The 17,344-nt window shown below is 31.8% G+C and overlaps 1 long non-coding RNA gene across 1 annotated transcript; it reads right to left on the bottom strand.

The window, feature by feature from the left end:
• Positions 1–5,632: 5,632 nt before the first annotated feature.
• LOC126886657 (uncharacterized) lies at positions 5,633–8,016 on the bottom strand. Its single transcript, XR_007698736.1, has 3 exons — positions 7,543–8,016; positions 6,749–6,907; positions 5,633–5,813 (listed from the first exon to the last, which is right to left on the bottom strand). It is a non-coding gene; the product is annotated as an uncharacterized LOC126886657 (long non-coding RNA).
• Positions 8,017–17,344: the final 9,328 nt, after the last annotated feature.

Genomic DNA, 17,344 nt, shown 5'->3' with positions numbered 1-17,344 from the left:
CGAGTACTATTCTGTATGGATCGTTCTGTCCTATATGACTTCCGCTCAATACATATACTGAAAAACCAGCTGCCGATTTCCAGGTTCAATTTTATACAAGCCCTAAAACCAGGGGGCTGCCGCCTCCGTCCTCCAGATCGTTGTGAAGACCTTCTTCTCCGCCCTGGATGCCGTTGTGGGCTTCATCCGTGACCCTGGACAGGGGACCCTTAGCAGGTACTAGTTTCCCGGATCAGGAAACACCTGGAATCTGCAGAAGGCACGGATTGATTCAATTTCCCTGATAGGACTATCCAAAACCATAACATCACCATAATGAACAATTACATTCAGTTATCAAAACCTTGATTACAAGATACGAAAAACTGACACACAAAAAATATCAAAATTAAGAAATGCATAATGTGAAAATAGAGTTCAGAAAAAACGGCTTCTTAACATGTACCTTCGAACAAGATTAGAATATTCAAAGAAGAATTAAGGACACAACAGAAACCAAATTCACCTTATTTCCATGTAAATCAATATTTAAATTCTATTTACAAAACTAACTTTGCTACTTATCTACAAACCGTAATTATCTAATCTTATAAGTATCTATTTAACCGAACTACTTTATTGTTTTGTCCTATGTTCTTCTTCTTCTTTTTGTATAGGCATAATTCTGTCTGTTTTTTCAATGTGCCTCTAGTGAGTTGTCGTTCCATCGTTTTTGGGGTCTTCCCACTGATCGTCTTCCTACTGGGGAGCCATCTCTCGCTGACCTTACTACTCTATTTGTTGTCATTCGGCTTATGTGGTCATTCCATTCTATTCTTCTGTTTCTTACCCAGTTAATAATGTTGTCCACCTTGCATCTCCGTCGTGTATCTGTACTTTTAGCTCTGTCCCATAGCGTCTTACAATCGATTTTTCGAAGGGTTTTCATCTCCTTTCGAAGGACTTTCTTGTCCTATGTTGTAAACAAAAAATACCGGCATTCTAAACTTTCACTTGACCGACACAACACATCTCATTAAACGCTTCGAATGGTCAGTGTTTCTCCGAATAACTTATTTTCTAAATTTCATTGTAAAAACTAACGACTTATTTCCCATACAAACAGTAAACAATTTTTTGGTTTTTCCGTAAATTCTAATCTCATGCATTTAAACACTTATCGCATTTTCGAATCTCTACAATATACAGGGTATTTCTAAATAAGTATGACAAACTTTAAGGGGTAACCCCACATAAAACATAATCACAGTTTGTTCTATAAACATATGTCCGCAAATGCTTCGTTTACGAGATACGGGGTGTTAAATTTTTTTCAAGCTGCCAATGTAATTACTCTAACACAGGTATGTAGAGCGATGAAAATTAAATTTGGTAGGTTTTAAGAGGTAGTTATTGCGCATTTTTTGACATGCAAATAAAAATTTTGTGAAAAGTAGAAAGTGGGAAGGTCTCAGATAGAGAATACGTTATTAAAAAAAATATTCACTAAAATCAAGACATACCAGCAAAATTAATCAGATTAAAAAAAATGACCATGGATGGATCTCGAGCTAAAGTAAGAACAGAAGAAAGTAGCACAAAATCAATTGCAATAGAAACAGGAGTGCGACAAGGCAATTCCCTGTCAACCACATTATTTAACATAGTAGTAGAAGGAACAGTCAAGGCCAGCAAAATTAAAGGAACTATAGCCCACTCCTCAACACAAATAGTTGCATATGCAGATGATTTAGTTCTTATGGGAAGTGACAAGGAAAGATTAAAAGAAGCAGTAACAATCCTGGCAAAAGAAGCTCGGAAAAGAGGTCTAGAAATTAAAGAAATAAAAACAAAATATCTACTCTGCTATAGAAGAGAAGATAACAGGACGAGAGAAATCAAAATAGAAAACTACACTTTTGAAAGAGTCCAATAATTTAAATATTGGGAGTAATAGTGAATTGTCAAAACAAGAGAAGTGAAGAAGTACTTCTCTTGTTAATACAAAAAATACAAATAATATTCGTAATACTCTTGGTAATACAGAAAATATTCGAAATTTATTGAGCAGTTTATAGTGTATATGTTTCAAAACGAAACTTCAAAATCATCTAACTGTCAATTGTCACTTCATTTTATTTAATTTTACATACTATGAGAGCTTTATTTTTAAGCAAATATTTAGACAGCTAGCAGGATATCTACTACAAAAAATTTATATATTCCCTTTTTAGAATCATTACTCTCTTTACAAAGTTTACCATATTGAAAACAGTAATCTCTATAAAAAATATTAAAAAATTTTACCAACTGCAATTCTTAATATTTACTTGAAAGTAAATCACTTTTATAAACAAAATTGTACAGTACCTCATTTTAAAGTATTCTCCTTCACATAAAAAACAAAGCACTATGGCTTAGGAAGCAAAACTTGGAAACAGGAACAATAATCCATCTTCAACAAAAACCTGCATAGAGCGAAAAGAAACGATTGGCAAGATTCACCAACAACCATATTATTAAAAACTGGACCATATTTGACCACACAGGGGTTCAAAATTCTAACGCGCAGTAGAGTGTGTCACTCCCAAACAAAGCCTCCACGAGTTCTGGGCTGAAATACTTGTTAAAAGGTGTATGATTCAAGTACTACACCATTTAACCCTCCGTTAGTCGCTAGGATAAACGGAGCATCAAGAGTCGCTACGGTGTCAGAGACCGACAATTTAAAAAAAATAGTTATTGCTATAAAATTCATACAAATATTTTATATTGTGTATAGGAATGACTGAAAAATATTTTTGAAAATATTTTATTGAAAAACAACAGATATAAAATGAAAAACCCACGTATAACAATATACATATTTTATTTGTAATATAAAAATATTCGCTAGGAACTATTTCCCATAATTCCAACAAACGTTTTTGTTCGGCTTCAAAGGACATCTATAAATAAGATTTGACCAAAAATCTTTACCTGAATTGCAAGTTATGCCAATAAAGTAATAACCACACCGGTAGTCGCTACGGAGTCTTGCACCGAAAATAGCTATAAAACTCGCACAACTGTACCCAAGTAGGTAAGAATGTATACTAACACGAGGTTAGTTGATAGGAAGAGATAGAGAAAGTGGCGATGGAAAAAACCAGTTATTTTGTAAATCGCGAATGAATAATTCTGTCGTCGGTGTGTGACACCGATAGCGACTAACGGAGGGTCAAAGAAAGGATTTCACATCATAGAAGACTAAATCCTTTTAACACTGGTTGTGGGTTTCTGGAATTATTTCAACTTGAGGCGCCGCCATCTTCAGTGAGTTTGACCTGCGCAAGATGCTCGCAGTTCAGATGTTAATTTCGAACTGGACTTTCCTTCTCTTTAGCGCCGCAAGCGTCTCCTCGGCACATCTCTCCCGAACTATTCCGATCACCTCATCATCCAATCCGATTGAGACACTCAAGGGATCTTTCAAAACCTACTCCAATAGACCAAAGAAAATATGAAATTTAACAAAACAATTTTATGCGTAGCATTTTCAAGGACTTCAGCGAATTATTTACGTAGTAAATAAATGCTTACACATATGAACATAAAATTTATTTCACAAGGTTTCTTAATGTTGTGAAATAATTTGTAATATTTAGAAACAGAATAGAAGAATATAACTGACTTCACGAAAAATGGATTTTAGAACAAAAATTTAAATGAATGATATTACCAACACAAAATACAAGATATAATTGTTTATAAGACGGGTTTAAAACAAAACATTATAGCATTTTTCATCGGAAACATTTTTTGTTAGCATCCTTCTACCATTTAGAAGGCATAAAGATGACAAAAAATATAGATAATAAAAAGGATTCTACAATATGCAATCACATTAAGTTTTCCTCCATCTAGGAAAAGGTACAAGAAATGGCTCCCACTATCCACAATCTAAGTAAAGATAGAAGTGAATTAAAGGCAATTTATGTTTTATTTCGATTCAGAGGCAAGGCATAATCTGCATACAGCCGCTATTTCTGGTATAACCTTCATTAGTACATATGCTCCCGTCTCTGAATGAATACAAAACAAAATTGCCTATTTAAGGGAAATTCCAAAGATAAATTGAAATCCCCACTGAGGACGCAAACAGCGACATCTATTAAAGAAAATAGAAAGTAGAAGGTGTCAGATACAGAATACATTATTAAAAATAATATACACTAAGTTAAATCTAAAACCTTCCTTATCGGAACCATTCTTTGTTAGCATCCTGCGAAGAATTTTGTATTCATCATTGACGCGCATACGAGTAATGGTCTGAATTTTTTAAAAGAGAAAAACTAGTACGCCACTGAGATATTTCAAATTCAAAATTATTTTTAAATTTCACTGTTAATTTATGATAAAAAATCTTTCTTGCCTTATTTTCATATGATGCACCGTTTTTATGCATATGTTTTATCTTAGCGCGTATTTTTCATTTCATTAATACATAATCAAGAACTATCTCATACAATATTACTAAACTTATATAAACAATTATTAATAACAATAACAGAAAATTACACTAATAAGATTTCAACTAGGCCCAAAGCTAGAACAAATGTTCAAAATGACCTGCTTCACTGGTGGCAGAAGAATTTTATATTCATCATTGGTGCGCGTACGGGTAATGGTCTGAATTTTTTTAAGAAAAAAATAGTACGCCACTGAGATATGTCAAATTAAAAATCATTTTTGAGTTGCTTGTATAATTTGTGACAAAAATCTTGCCTTTTTTTCATATGAGACGCCGTTTTTGTACAAAAAATAGAACATCTAAATGCTTACAAAGTATTCGAGGTAGTATCCATTGTGCATAGAAACTTATTTCAAATACTTTGTAAACGTTAAGATGTTTCATTTTTTTTGCATAAAAACGGCGCATCATATAAAAAAAGAAAAGAAAGATATTTGTCGTAAATTGAACGAGGAATTCAAAAATGATTTTTAGTTTGAAATATCTCAGTGGCGTACTCCCTAATAACACAAAACATTCCATGAATGTTCCTGGAATGTACACACAGGACATTGAAAACATTCCTGGAATGTCCCCAAATGCACACGAATGTCCCTGGAAAGTACCAGGAAAGTGCTGTGTCAGCATTTTAAATATTCTTAGAATGTTCTGTTGGAACATTCCATGAATGTCTACGAATGTTCTTTGGACATTCACAGTCTATTTTTTAGACTGAATGTCTTGTTGGAACATTCCATGAATGTTCTTTGGACATTCACAGTATATTTTTAGACTGAATGTCTTGTTAGAACATTCCATGAATGTCTACGAACGTTCTTTGAACATTCACAGTATATTTTTTAGACATTCACTGAAATATATCGTCAGTAATGTGACAATACCTCCTATATGTTTTTTCATGAGGTTTGCAGGAGACGAAAAACATTTTTTAAGGTCACTTTCTGGTTTCGTACGTATTCTGACTTTTTTTGTAGTAAATAGATAGTTGAATTTACTGCAAAACAAGTCAAAAAATATATGAAAACAGGAGGTGGCCGAAACAAGTTTTTAGTCTATCTTACAAATCTCTTGAAAAAAACAGATAGGAGGTACTGTCACATCACTGACGATATATGGCCATACCAAATAATACATCCTTGATAAATATAAACATTTTTATTGCAAAAAATCTTTACATACATTTTTTAATGTAATTTGCTGACATTCCTAAATATTATAAAAAAATGTGTCACATTTGCTTTGTAAACCTTTCTTTTGCTTTTCGTAGCCACATATTCCGTTTCCTTTCTGGTTTTTTGTAGACCACTTCTCTCAGCTGATTCTAAAAGAAAATAAAATAAAAGGTAATTTTTCTATCCTTTACAATTAACAATCAGAAGAAATATTATTTACAGGTAATAATATGCATAAATAATAATAATAAAAAAATAAATACTAAATAATATTTAAATAAATAATATTTAATAAATAAAATAATAATAATGAACATTTTGTATTTTGACAACGACATCCGATGTGGAAGTAGAAACTTTAATAAAATTATTTTTTCAAGTAAATTGTGGCTTATTTCCCCATTAGAATAATTAATTACAAAAAAGCCACAAAGAAATAGATTTTTCACAAACAAATAAGTATTTAGTATTCATTATATTTATTGTTTTTATTATTTACTTTAATGTCCTACTGGTACATTATTTGACAAATAATGACATTTTGAAGTCTGTTAAGTACGATATAACGCCCTTGGGCATTAAATTTAAATAACGACTTAGATACTGTCAAGTTGACAAATATCAACCTAACTAAAACTATGGTTACCACAATTACGTTACTACTGTTACTGGTAAATGTACTTATTTAAAAACTAATCAATTCAAAATTCATTCAAATTTTTCGCATATAAAGAATAATTTAGTCGGACATTAAACGTTGAAGGCACCACAGGTATTATAATAATAACGCTTTCGGTCAACGTATATCCCTATAATACCCTTGGTATCTTAATAACTGTAACATAAGATTATACCTTAATTCTTGTTTTCGATTTCTGATGTTTTTATTTATTTACATTGAATATTAATCTGTTTTGTTGTATAATCTACTTCGCAATAATTATGTGATATATTTGACTTAAAATGAATTCAAAAATTTTTTGTAGTTGGGCAACAATGTCAACTTAGATCTCCGATGTAGATAATGAATTACAACAGTATCTATATTGTACGGACTGTATTATTAATTAGGTTATGCATATACCTGTGTGACATAAGCTATTGGAACAGCACAGTCTCTCAAACGAACAGATGAAAGTGAAGTTCTGTCAATATCTTTTTCTAAAAAGTGTTTTGAACATACTCCTCTATTAACAAATCTAATCTATACTTTCTTGTCTTCTTCGCAGGATCTTCTGGAAAGCTAAAAATACAAAATATATGCATTACTAAGCATTATTAACAAATTTTAGTTTTAAATAAAAAATATGATTAATGAACTCACAAAATTATTATAAAACAGCTTAGAAATTGTTTATTAGTATAGTCGGTTCCCCAAACTCAGACACAACTGGCTAGTGATTTTAGTAGGTAATTTTTTTTGTTTTTGGCCAATTTTGCCAAAATTACAGTAATTAGTACTGAGACTGAGTTTAGCAAATCGTCTATAATATTCTGTGTATTCATTAGTTGGTACTGCATATTATAGTGTGTGGTCTACCATCCTATTTATAAACGCATACACTAGCAAAAACGCAAAAAGAATTATTTTAGTTTTACAAATCCTTTTGTTATTACCTATCTCTATTTACTATTTTAGTTAGGAATAAGCGAAGTTTGTGGCTTATTCACAATTATTATTAAAATAATAAATGGATATGACCAATTATTAACTTATAAAATAAAATAATAATTCTTCTGATTTATGCCTTTTATTCACTTTGTTATATCTACGTTACTTAAAAGATTTTTTATGAATAGTATTATTAGGGTATTAATAGTATTAATTTATTTTCTGAAATACAGGGCATGCTTTCGTTTACATATTTGCATACTAACCTTTTAATAGGGCTTTTCATTCACAGTCATTTGTTTTGAGCTTCTGTCATAATTGAAACGTTATTCCTGCAGATTTTTTTATCTACATTTGTTTCTGCTACTCCAACTGCGTTAAAAACAGGACACCATTTTATGCACTATGTTAATAATACTATTAAAGCTATTATAAAAGTATCCGAATTAAAAAAATATTCTTAAAAAGCACAAATAATACAAAATACAAACAACAATCCACGGCAAGGCAAGGCCGGGCAACGGCAAGGTCGCCAAGATGAAGATGCCAAGATGGCCGAAGCGAGGTCGTTGGTTGGTCGTTTTTAGTCACGTGATGCCCTCTCAAGCGCCATGCACAAAAATATATGCACGGCGAATTTGAAAATGAACGCAAAAGAAATAAATATAAATGCCTCGCTTGGGTTTTGCATAAGTTATAAGTATTTTTTTTATTAACAAAATCGCATTCCAAATTGAATATTCGCGAACAATAATTTTTATTACATTTGTATGTTTATAATTCATTGAACTTGGGAAACTCTTTAAATTTGACATATTATTGCACTGTAGGCCTAAAATGTCACTTAGTTTGTCTGGTATGTTATAAGTAATGTTGTATCTCTTACACGTATGTATTATTTCGCAACTTAAAATATAGGAACATTGGTAGTATGTTCACAGAATGTCTTATGGTAACATTCCAGGAATAATTTAATCAGATGTTCACCGAATGTTCCCTAAATGTCCAGGACATTCAAATATTGATAGAACTTTGGTAGTACATTCCTGGAATGTTGTGTGTTGTTAGGGCTATTATTTTCATTTAAAAAATTCAGACCATTACCCGTACGCGCATTAATGACGAATATAAAATTCTTCTGTCACCTCTCAAAGAGGTCATTTTGAACATTTATTGTAGCTTTGAGCCTAGTTTAAATCTTATTAGTGTTATTTTCTATTATTGTTCTAGATTAGTATTTATAGATAGTTTTTGATACCTAATGTATTAAAGAAATGAAAATAAAACAAGAGATATTTTTTATTATAAATTAAACGATGAATTCAAAAATAACTTTTAGTCTGAAATATCTCAACGGCGCACTATTTTTTTCTTTAAAAAAATTCAGGCCATTACCCGTATGCGCGCCAATGACGAATAAAAAATTTCGCAGTTCGAAAGAAAAATTTCAACACCCCGTATCTCGGAAACGAAGCATTTGCAGACATATATTTATTGAACAAACTGTCATTATTTTTTCATATAGAATTACCTCTTAAAATTTTTCATACTTATTTAGAAACACCCTGTATAAACAAAACTAATTCGACAGCATCTGATGGGATTAAAGTACGTACACCCATCGTCGTCGTGGATGTGAAGAGAGCTAACCCACATTTTCTTAAAAATGAGGTAACTGCAGCATCGCAATCGGAAGTTCCATGTTGTAGTGAAGAGAGCTAAGTAAATATGTTGTTTCATTCAAAATGGAACATTTCCAAAACATGAAACCTTTTTTTCTGATTGCGATGCTACAGTCTCATTTTTGAGAAAATGTGGGTTAGCTCTCTTCACATCCACAATGACGCCATGTCTTATTTTGATGAGAATGTGTATTGAGTTGAATGAGAATATGTATTGTTTAAGAAGTTTAAGCATGATTTCTCTGGTTTTTTCAATAGTAATAATAAATATTCTTGGTAGTATTATTTAAATAACGAACTGTTTTCAGGAAAACGATTATGCAACTTCGGCTATAATTAGTAGCTTTATAGTAACGTGGGCTGCAATTCTGACTACCTTTTACTGGTATGGTAGCGAAGTAACGGCAGAGGTAAGATAAATACCTAATTAGTTAGGATATAAAATAATTTGAGCCTTTCATAGGCGTAACCAGGGGGGTTTTGGAGGTTATAACCCCCACCCCTTGGGATGTACTTTGAGCTCTATACGTTTAACACCATTATTATTCCATACCTCCCAGACCATCAAGTAGTTGTAACCCCCCCCTTAGGATCATCCTGGTTACACCTCTGGAGCCTTTCTTTTCGGAAGCCTTCTGCTATAATCTGTTACTATTTCAACCAATTAACTTATTGTAAATTTCAATTTATGGGGTGATGATATTTTTTTAATTTTAAATTGTGTCTTAATACACTGAGTAGCAAAATTAACGCACCACCTTAAAATTGGTACATTTTTTATGTCTCGAATTTAAGATTATAATTTAAGATTAATATTAAGATTAATGCTCGGGGTGAGGCTTATAGATAAAAAACAAATAAAATGGATTAGAAACAAAACCAAAGTAAAAGGCGCAGGAGAACATGCTTCCAAATTTAAATAGAGCTTCACAGGACACAATGACCGACTGAAGGATAAAAGATGGAATCATGAAATACAACAATGGAGACCGTGGTTAGGAAGAAGAAGCAAAGGAATGCCACAAATGAGATGGGCTGATGACATAAAGAACTTTGGAGGACACAACTGGAAACATGTGGCGCAAAATAGACAACACTGGATTGAATTGTAGTCCGTTCTTTAACGGTAAAATATTGCAAAAGCTCTAAATTTTAAAGAACCGCTTGGATTGACATGAAATTTGGCATACACAGCTAACAAGTCAAAGAAAAAAAGTGATATTGTGCCGATATGTGCTTTTGCCCTGGGGGTGGTTTTCACCCCCTCTTGGAGGTGAAAAAATATTCGTCCAAAGAAAGTTAGGAAATGGATAAACTGGATAATTTTAAGTAACTTTTGTTCTATAGAGTTTTTTCACTAAGTCAATACTTTTCGAGTTATTTGGCAGTGAATATGTTCATTTTTTCAACAAAATAACCACGCTTTTAGACGGTTTTTCGCAAATATCTCAAATACTAAGTATTTTGTCGAAAAAAACATTCTTAGTAAAAATATAGCCTGTAAATTTTTTTAAAAAATGGTGTATATATCACGTCTCTACACCTAGTAGAAGCAGAGTTATAGCTAATAAAAATAGGTTCATATTCGTCAAATTCCAAATGGAATACTTTAACGTGAAATAACCAAAAATGAAGCATATTTCGGGGAAAACTCATTACAACTTATTTAAAGTGTTTAAAAAAAGCTTTATTTTTGTTTTACAAAAAAAATTTCTAGCATCAAAATTAAACAAGTTACGCTCAAAATAAAGTTAGTCCCTTTTGGTTTTGGTAAAAAAATCGAGAAAATCACCCCCTAATTAGTATCTTAAATGAACTTAATCGTTACGAGTTCACAAGTTTCTTGACTCCTGTATATATTGTTTATATGATCTGTAAATTTCATGGGTTCAAAGTCCTTATTATTGAAAGGGCTGTAGTTAAAAGGGGTTGAACGAGTCACTGATCACGAATTTATGCAAATTTAGAAACACCAAATCTTAATCAATTTTTGTCTAACAGAAAAACAAAAAACTACAGGATATTCAGAAAAGCAAATCTGACTTTTTTTTGTTTTTCGAGATTTTTGGTATCTCTAACAATTTTTAAGTTATTTTGAAAAAAAGTATATTTTTCAAAATTTAAATTTTTCAAAATTTTATTTTGAAACCAAATTTTTTCAAAAATAAGCACTTTGAATCGATGAAACTTACAGATCATATAAACACAACATAAGTAAAATAATTTGTGGAGCGGTAACGATTAATTTCATTTAAGTTGCTAATTAGAGGGTGGTCTTTCCGATTTTTTTTTGAAAAAACAAAAGGGACCAACATTATTTTGAGCGTAACTTGCTTAACTTTAATGCTAGAAAGTTTTTGTAAAAACAAAAATAAAGCTTTTTTTAAACACTATAAAAAAGTTATAATGGATTTTCCCCAAAAAGTGTTTAATTTTTTGGATATTTCACGTCGAAATATTCTATTTGAAATTTGGTGAATATGAATCTATTTTTCATTGGCTATAACTCCGGTTCTACGAGATCCAGAGACCTAACGCGTACACCATTTTTTTGACTTTTTTATAAGCTATATTTTTGCTAAGAACGTTTTTTCGACAAAATACTTACTTTTTGAGTTATTTGCGAAAAAGCGTCTAAAAATGTGGTTATTTTGTTGAAAAATGAACATATTCACTCGCAAATAACTCGAAAAGTGTTGACTTGGACAAAAAGCTCTATAGAACAAAAGTTACTTAAAATTAGTCAGTTTACCCATTTCCGGACTTACTTTGGACATATATTTTTTCACCCCCAAGAGGGGGTGAAAGTCACCCCCAGGGCAAAAGTACACATCGGCACAATATCACTTTTTTTCTTTGACATGTAAGCTATACGTATGCCAAATTTCATGTCAATCCAAGCGGTTCTTTAAAATTTAGAGCCAAAACCGTGAAAGAATGGACTATTGGGGGAGGCCTATGTTTAAAGTTGCTATGTTTAAATACCACATCCAAAACGCTGCATATCGTGGTATTTGGTATTATAGTTCTACAAAAACTCAAACTGTGAACTTTTTTTTCGTTTCTGTATTTAAATTATCGTCATTATCATTACAACCAATTATTGTGGCTTAACCCCATTAAAAATATCATTGTCAACATAAAAATGTTTAATAAATAAAATGATGATATTATGAAAGTCCTATATTAAAAAATGGCCCGATTTTTATTGAAAAGTCCCGGATTTCAAGTATTTTTTCCAGCCGTGTCCCGAATTTGACTAAATAGGAGTTGGTCACACTATGTATACCAGATGTAAAAATCATACTGTGTTTTTTCTCAAAGTTCGAAACATCCTGTGGAATGTTCTAGTATTTATAAAATATTGAAATTAAATCTCGATTGTAGCCTTATATTAGGCTTTCTTAACATTTTGCTTTTTGGTTAATTCATTTAAGTTCGATAATAAAATAGATAAGTACTTTTATTATAGAAAACGTTTTTGTTAGCATAAGTACTAGTCCTGTCGCCAGTGGGGGTACAACGGCCTCCTTAATTCAGATGGACTTACCCAAGTTTTTTTATGTATTTTGACCTGTAGAACACGAATTTTTTGGGTAACAGTCGATCCGGATGTCGATAAGATTGTTATAAACAAAGAACTTGAGGAATCAGATCACAGCGATTTTTCGCGAAACAAAACATTGTTTTGTATTTTTTGGTTATTCTAAGCAAAAAAGATTTTTAGAACTTTTTTCGTAGGATGCATAGTTTTCGACATAAACGCGGTTGAACTTTCAAATAATCGAAAAATTGCAATTTTTGAACCCGAATACCTTTTGATTGAAAAATAAAATAGCAATTCTGCTTACCGCATTTGAAAGTTCAAGTCAAATTCTATCAGATTTGATTATTTTCATTGCTAAAAATTAATTTTTTTATTGTTAAACAAAGCTATAAACACATAGTGATTGAATGATGTTTTCAATGCATTTCCCATTTGAAATCGAACGAGTAAAGCTCATACAGACAATTTCTACGTAGATTACGTACATTAAAACGCATGCATTGGGCACGGGAAATACTATGTGTTTTGTCTTTGTTTAACAAATAAAAACTTAATTTTTAGCAATGCAAATAATCAAAACCGATAGAGTTTAACTTGAACTTTCAAATGCAGTAAGCAGAATTGCTATTTTATTTTTTAATCAAAAGTTATTCGGGTTCAAAAATTGCACTTTTTCGATTTTTTGAAAGTTCAACCGCGTTTATCTCTAAAACTATGCATCCTACGAAAAAACTTGTAGGACCATTTTTTGCTGAGAATCACCCAAAAACACAAAAAAAAATGTTTTGTTTTGCGAAAAATCGCTGTTATGTAATTCCTCAAGTTCTTTGTTTATAACAAACTTATCGACATCCGGATCAACTGTTACCCAAAAAATTCGTGTTCTACGGGTCAAAATACATAAAAAAAACTTGGGTAAGTCCATCTGAATTAAGGAGGCCGTTGTAACCCCCCTGGCGACAGGACTATACCGGATATAATATCATTAAAGTGACAAAAATAAATCAGTACAATACGCGTCAGTAGCGCGTGTTTCCGCCTCTACTTTTAATGATTCACATCGACGAGACATACTCGAAATGAGGTTTGCTATTTGGTCTTGATCAATATTATTCCAAATCTTGAGAGCTACTGTTTCCACCTGTTGTAAGGTTTTAGGAGGTGACAAACGCTGACGTAATCTTCTACCAATTATGTCTCACAAATATTTGATCGAGTTAAGATCTGGACTATGCGGTGGCCAATTAAAAGTCCGAAGATTTACCTGTTAAAAATATTCCCTCTACTAAAAACACTATAGAGGGGTTTTAATTTCAGTATTTTATAAATGCTAAAATATTCCACACGGTGTTCGAACTTTAAGAGAAAACACAGTATGATTGGTACACTCGGTATACAATGACAATTTACATGTCTGGCAACAATATTATTATATCGATATTGTTAAAGGATAAGGATATAACATATTAAAAAATCACTTAAATCGAACAACAGGTTTTGGAAATTCGAGACATCAAAAATGTCCCATTTTTAAAAATAAAGTCCTAACGAAATCGGCTGTGGAGGGAAAATATAAAATCCGTGCACTCAAAAAATTAAATCGATTTATTCAAACACATGCCGCTATTAATATCTCCAAAACTTGTTGATGGATTTTGATCATTATTTTTTAAATTTGTATGTTCTTGTATATTACGTACATATATTCCAACCTAACATTACAAAACATTAGGGGCAAACACCCCTTATCATTCCCAGATATGAAAATAGATTACGGCCGATCCTCAGACCTACCTAATATACATACAAGAATAAAAAAGCGCTAAAAGCCATAAAAATGAGTGGCGCATACAATATTCTAGCTACAAAAGATCTGATATGAATATTAGCTACAAAAGATCTGATATGAATATTACGTGGCGCGAAAATGTATTTTCATTTTGATGCAAAATAAAATTCTAGTTTTATTTTAAAAGATTTTTTCATAATATTTGCTAAATTTGAATACAAAAGAGTAACTTTAATACAGTTTGAATTTTCAAGCTCTTTTGTGGCGTGTTTACTTTAAATTTATCAAATATTATGAGAAAATATTTAATAAATTTTCGCGCCACGTAATATTCTTATAGTCCAGAAAGCCACTGCGCATCCGCTAGGAAAAATATTCTAATTCGGATTTTTTGCATAATCTTACTCAAAAAGGACTCCTTTTAACAAATTTGCATGTTGCCAGGACCAAAAAGTGGTCAAAAATTTTTTAAACGTTTTTTTTTTTGTTTTTTTCCTAAAATTATTTTTTTGCATGGAAAAAAGTTTATTTAGGTTTTTTGGATCATTCCAAACAGAAAAGGTCTTTAGTGACTTATGGTTTTTGACATATAAGCGATTACAAATTGAAAAATTGCGAAATCGGCCATTTTTAACCCTCCAAAACTATGTGAAAAACTGACAATTTGAATGTTGCCAAGGTAGGTAGATATTCTTTAAACATCGATTGATGAAATCCCGAAGAATTTTTTGCAATATAATATTCAAAACTCCTTTGTTTTTTAATTGCTAATCAAACGTGCGCGACAGTATTTTCCACCGACAGTATGGTGCAAATGAAAGGAATAAATTCGATATTTCGTAAGCCGGCGACTTTAAGGAAAAATCCCGAAACAGGTCGATTTTTATTTTTAAGTTATGATATTGTGGCATATATGGTATACTAGTGACGTCATCCGTCTGGACGTGATGACGTAATCGATGATTTTTTTTAAATAAGAATAGGGGTCGTGTGGTAGCTCATTTGCAAGGTTCTTCAATTCTCTATTCAGTAATGTAAACATTTACATAATTATTTATACAGGGTGTCCTTATACTTCTTTTTTTTGTCAAATAATTTAATTTAATAAAAATTTTTGGACACCCTGTATAAATAATTATGTAAATGTTTACATTACTGAATATAGAATTGAAGAGCCTTGCAAATGAGCTAGCACACGACCCCTATTCTCATTTAAAAAAATCATCGATTACGTCATCACGTCCAGACGGATGACGTCACTAGTATACCATATATGCTACAATATCATAACTTAAAAATAAAAATCGACCCGTTTCGGGATTTTTCCTTAAAGTCGCCGGCTTACGAAATATCGAATTTATTCCTTTCATTTGCACCATACTGTCGGTGGAAAATAGTGTCGCGCACGTTTGATTAGCAATTAAAAAACAAAGGAGTTTTGAATATTATATTGCAAAAAACTCTTCGGGATGTCATCAATCGATGTTTAAAGAATATCTACCTACCTTGGCAACATTCAAATTTTCAGTTTTTCACATAGTTTTGGAGGGTTAAAAATGGCCGATTTCGCAATTTTTCAATTTGTAATCGCTTAATGTCAAAAACCATCATTTTTAGAGAAAAGTCACTAAAGACCTTTTCTGTTTGGAATGATCCACAAAACCTAAATAAACTTTTTTCCATGCAAAAAAATAATTTTAGGAAAAAAACAAAAAAAAAAAACGTTTAAAAAATTTTTGACCACCTTTTGGTCCTGGCAACATGCAAATTTGTTAAAAGGAGTCCTTTTTGAGTAAGATTGTGCAAAAAATCCGAATTAGAATATTTTTCCTAGCGGATGCGCAGTGGCTTTCTGGACTAATATCAGATCTTTTGTAGCTGGAATATTGTATGCGCCACTCATTTTTACGGCGTTTAGCGGTTTTTATTCTTGTATCAGGAGTTTTTCAAAGTTATTTATAAATTAAATGTATAAAGTTGAACGTAATGTTTCTCGATTACAAGTTAAGCTTTATAAATGGTCGCCTTTGTCGCATTATCTCCCAAAAATGATCTAGTGTACATCGAATGTACACTAGATTTTTTTTATATTCGAAATATATTGAAAAAAAAAATATTGGGATGGCAGGTACCTAAATGAACTCGGATTGCCCGTTGCCCGATCAAATTTAGCGTTGTAACCACTACAACGACATAAACCATTTCGGGGATAATGGATAATTGGATTATACTTTTGTAGCTTAATAACTTCTAAACGGCTTAACTGATTTTAATCACTAAACATGAGTTTGAAACGTATTGACAAGTAGTATCTGATGCATCTAAGGTCAAGTATGATTACTGAAGGTATTACAGGAATTATTGAGCTTGAAAAACTGTTTTTCCCATAGGAAATAGATTTGGTCATATTTATGTAGCCTATAACTTAATAATTCGAATTTTTCCGGATCTGCGGTATACATTGTTAGATGCACCTAGAGCCCTTCTACAAACGCTCAGTTATTGGCGCAATGCGTAGGTTGAAATTTTGTGTAATTGTCGAAAAACCAAAATTTTCAAAGTCTAGTTTTTCAGTTTTTCGGCTATACTGAACGGTGTGTATATCTGATCCTGACGGCTTAGACACCGTTTGAAAGCTTAACTCAACACTATTGATTTGGTGTATATTCGTTTCTCCTTTCTCTTCTTGAACCAAAGATATATACCCCCAAAAATATGCCGTTTTGTACCTACCAAGTCCTATAGCTGGCTTATGGGTCGTCTTTCTTTCTTTCTCCCCTTCCTTATACTCTTTCAGGTGTCGGATTTGGGTGTAGTTTAGCTACATATTCACCCATCCCTTCCATTCTTTTCTGTTTTGTTCTATGAGTTTCATTTCTTCAACCGTTTTCTGTTTAATTTTTCCCGCATCTACTATTTGCTGTATCCATTTTTTCCTCGGTCTGCCTTTTTTCTTTTTTGTAATATTACTTGTTTCGTGAATTTTCCTTGTTAGTCTACTAGGTTTCATTCTCATCAGATGTCCATACCAGTTTAATTATCTCTTTATT

Source organism: Diabrotica virgifera, chromosome 6 (assembly GCF_917563875.1).
Source record: "Diabrotica virgifera virgifera chromosome 6, PGI_DIABVI_V3a".
Classification (NCBI taxonomy): Eukaryota; Metazoa; Arthropoda; class Insecta; order Coleoptera; family Chrysomelidae; genus Diabrotica; species Diabrotica virgifera.
Note: the sequence above shows the minus strand (reverse complement) of the source record. Positions and strands in the feature narration are given on the sequence as shown.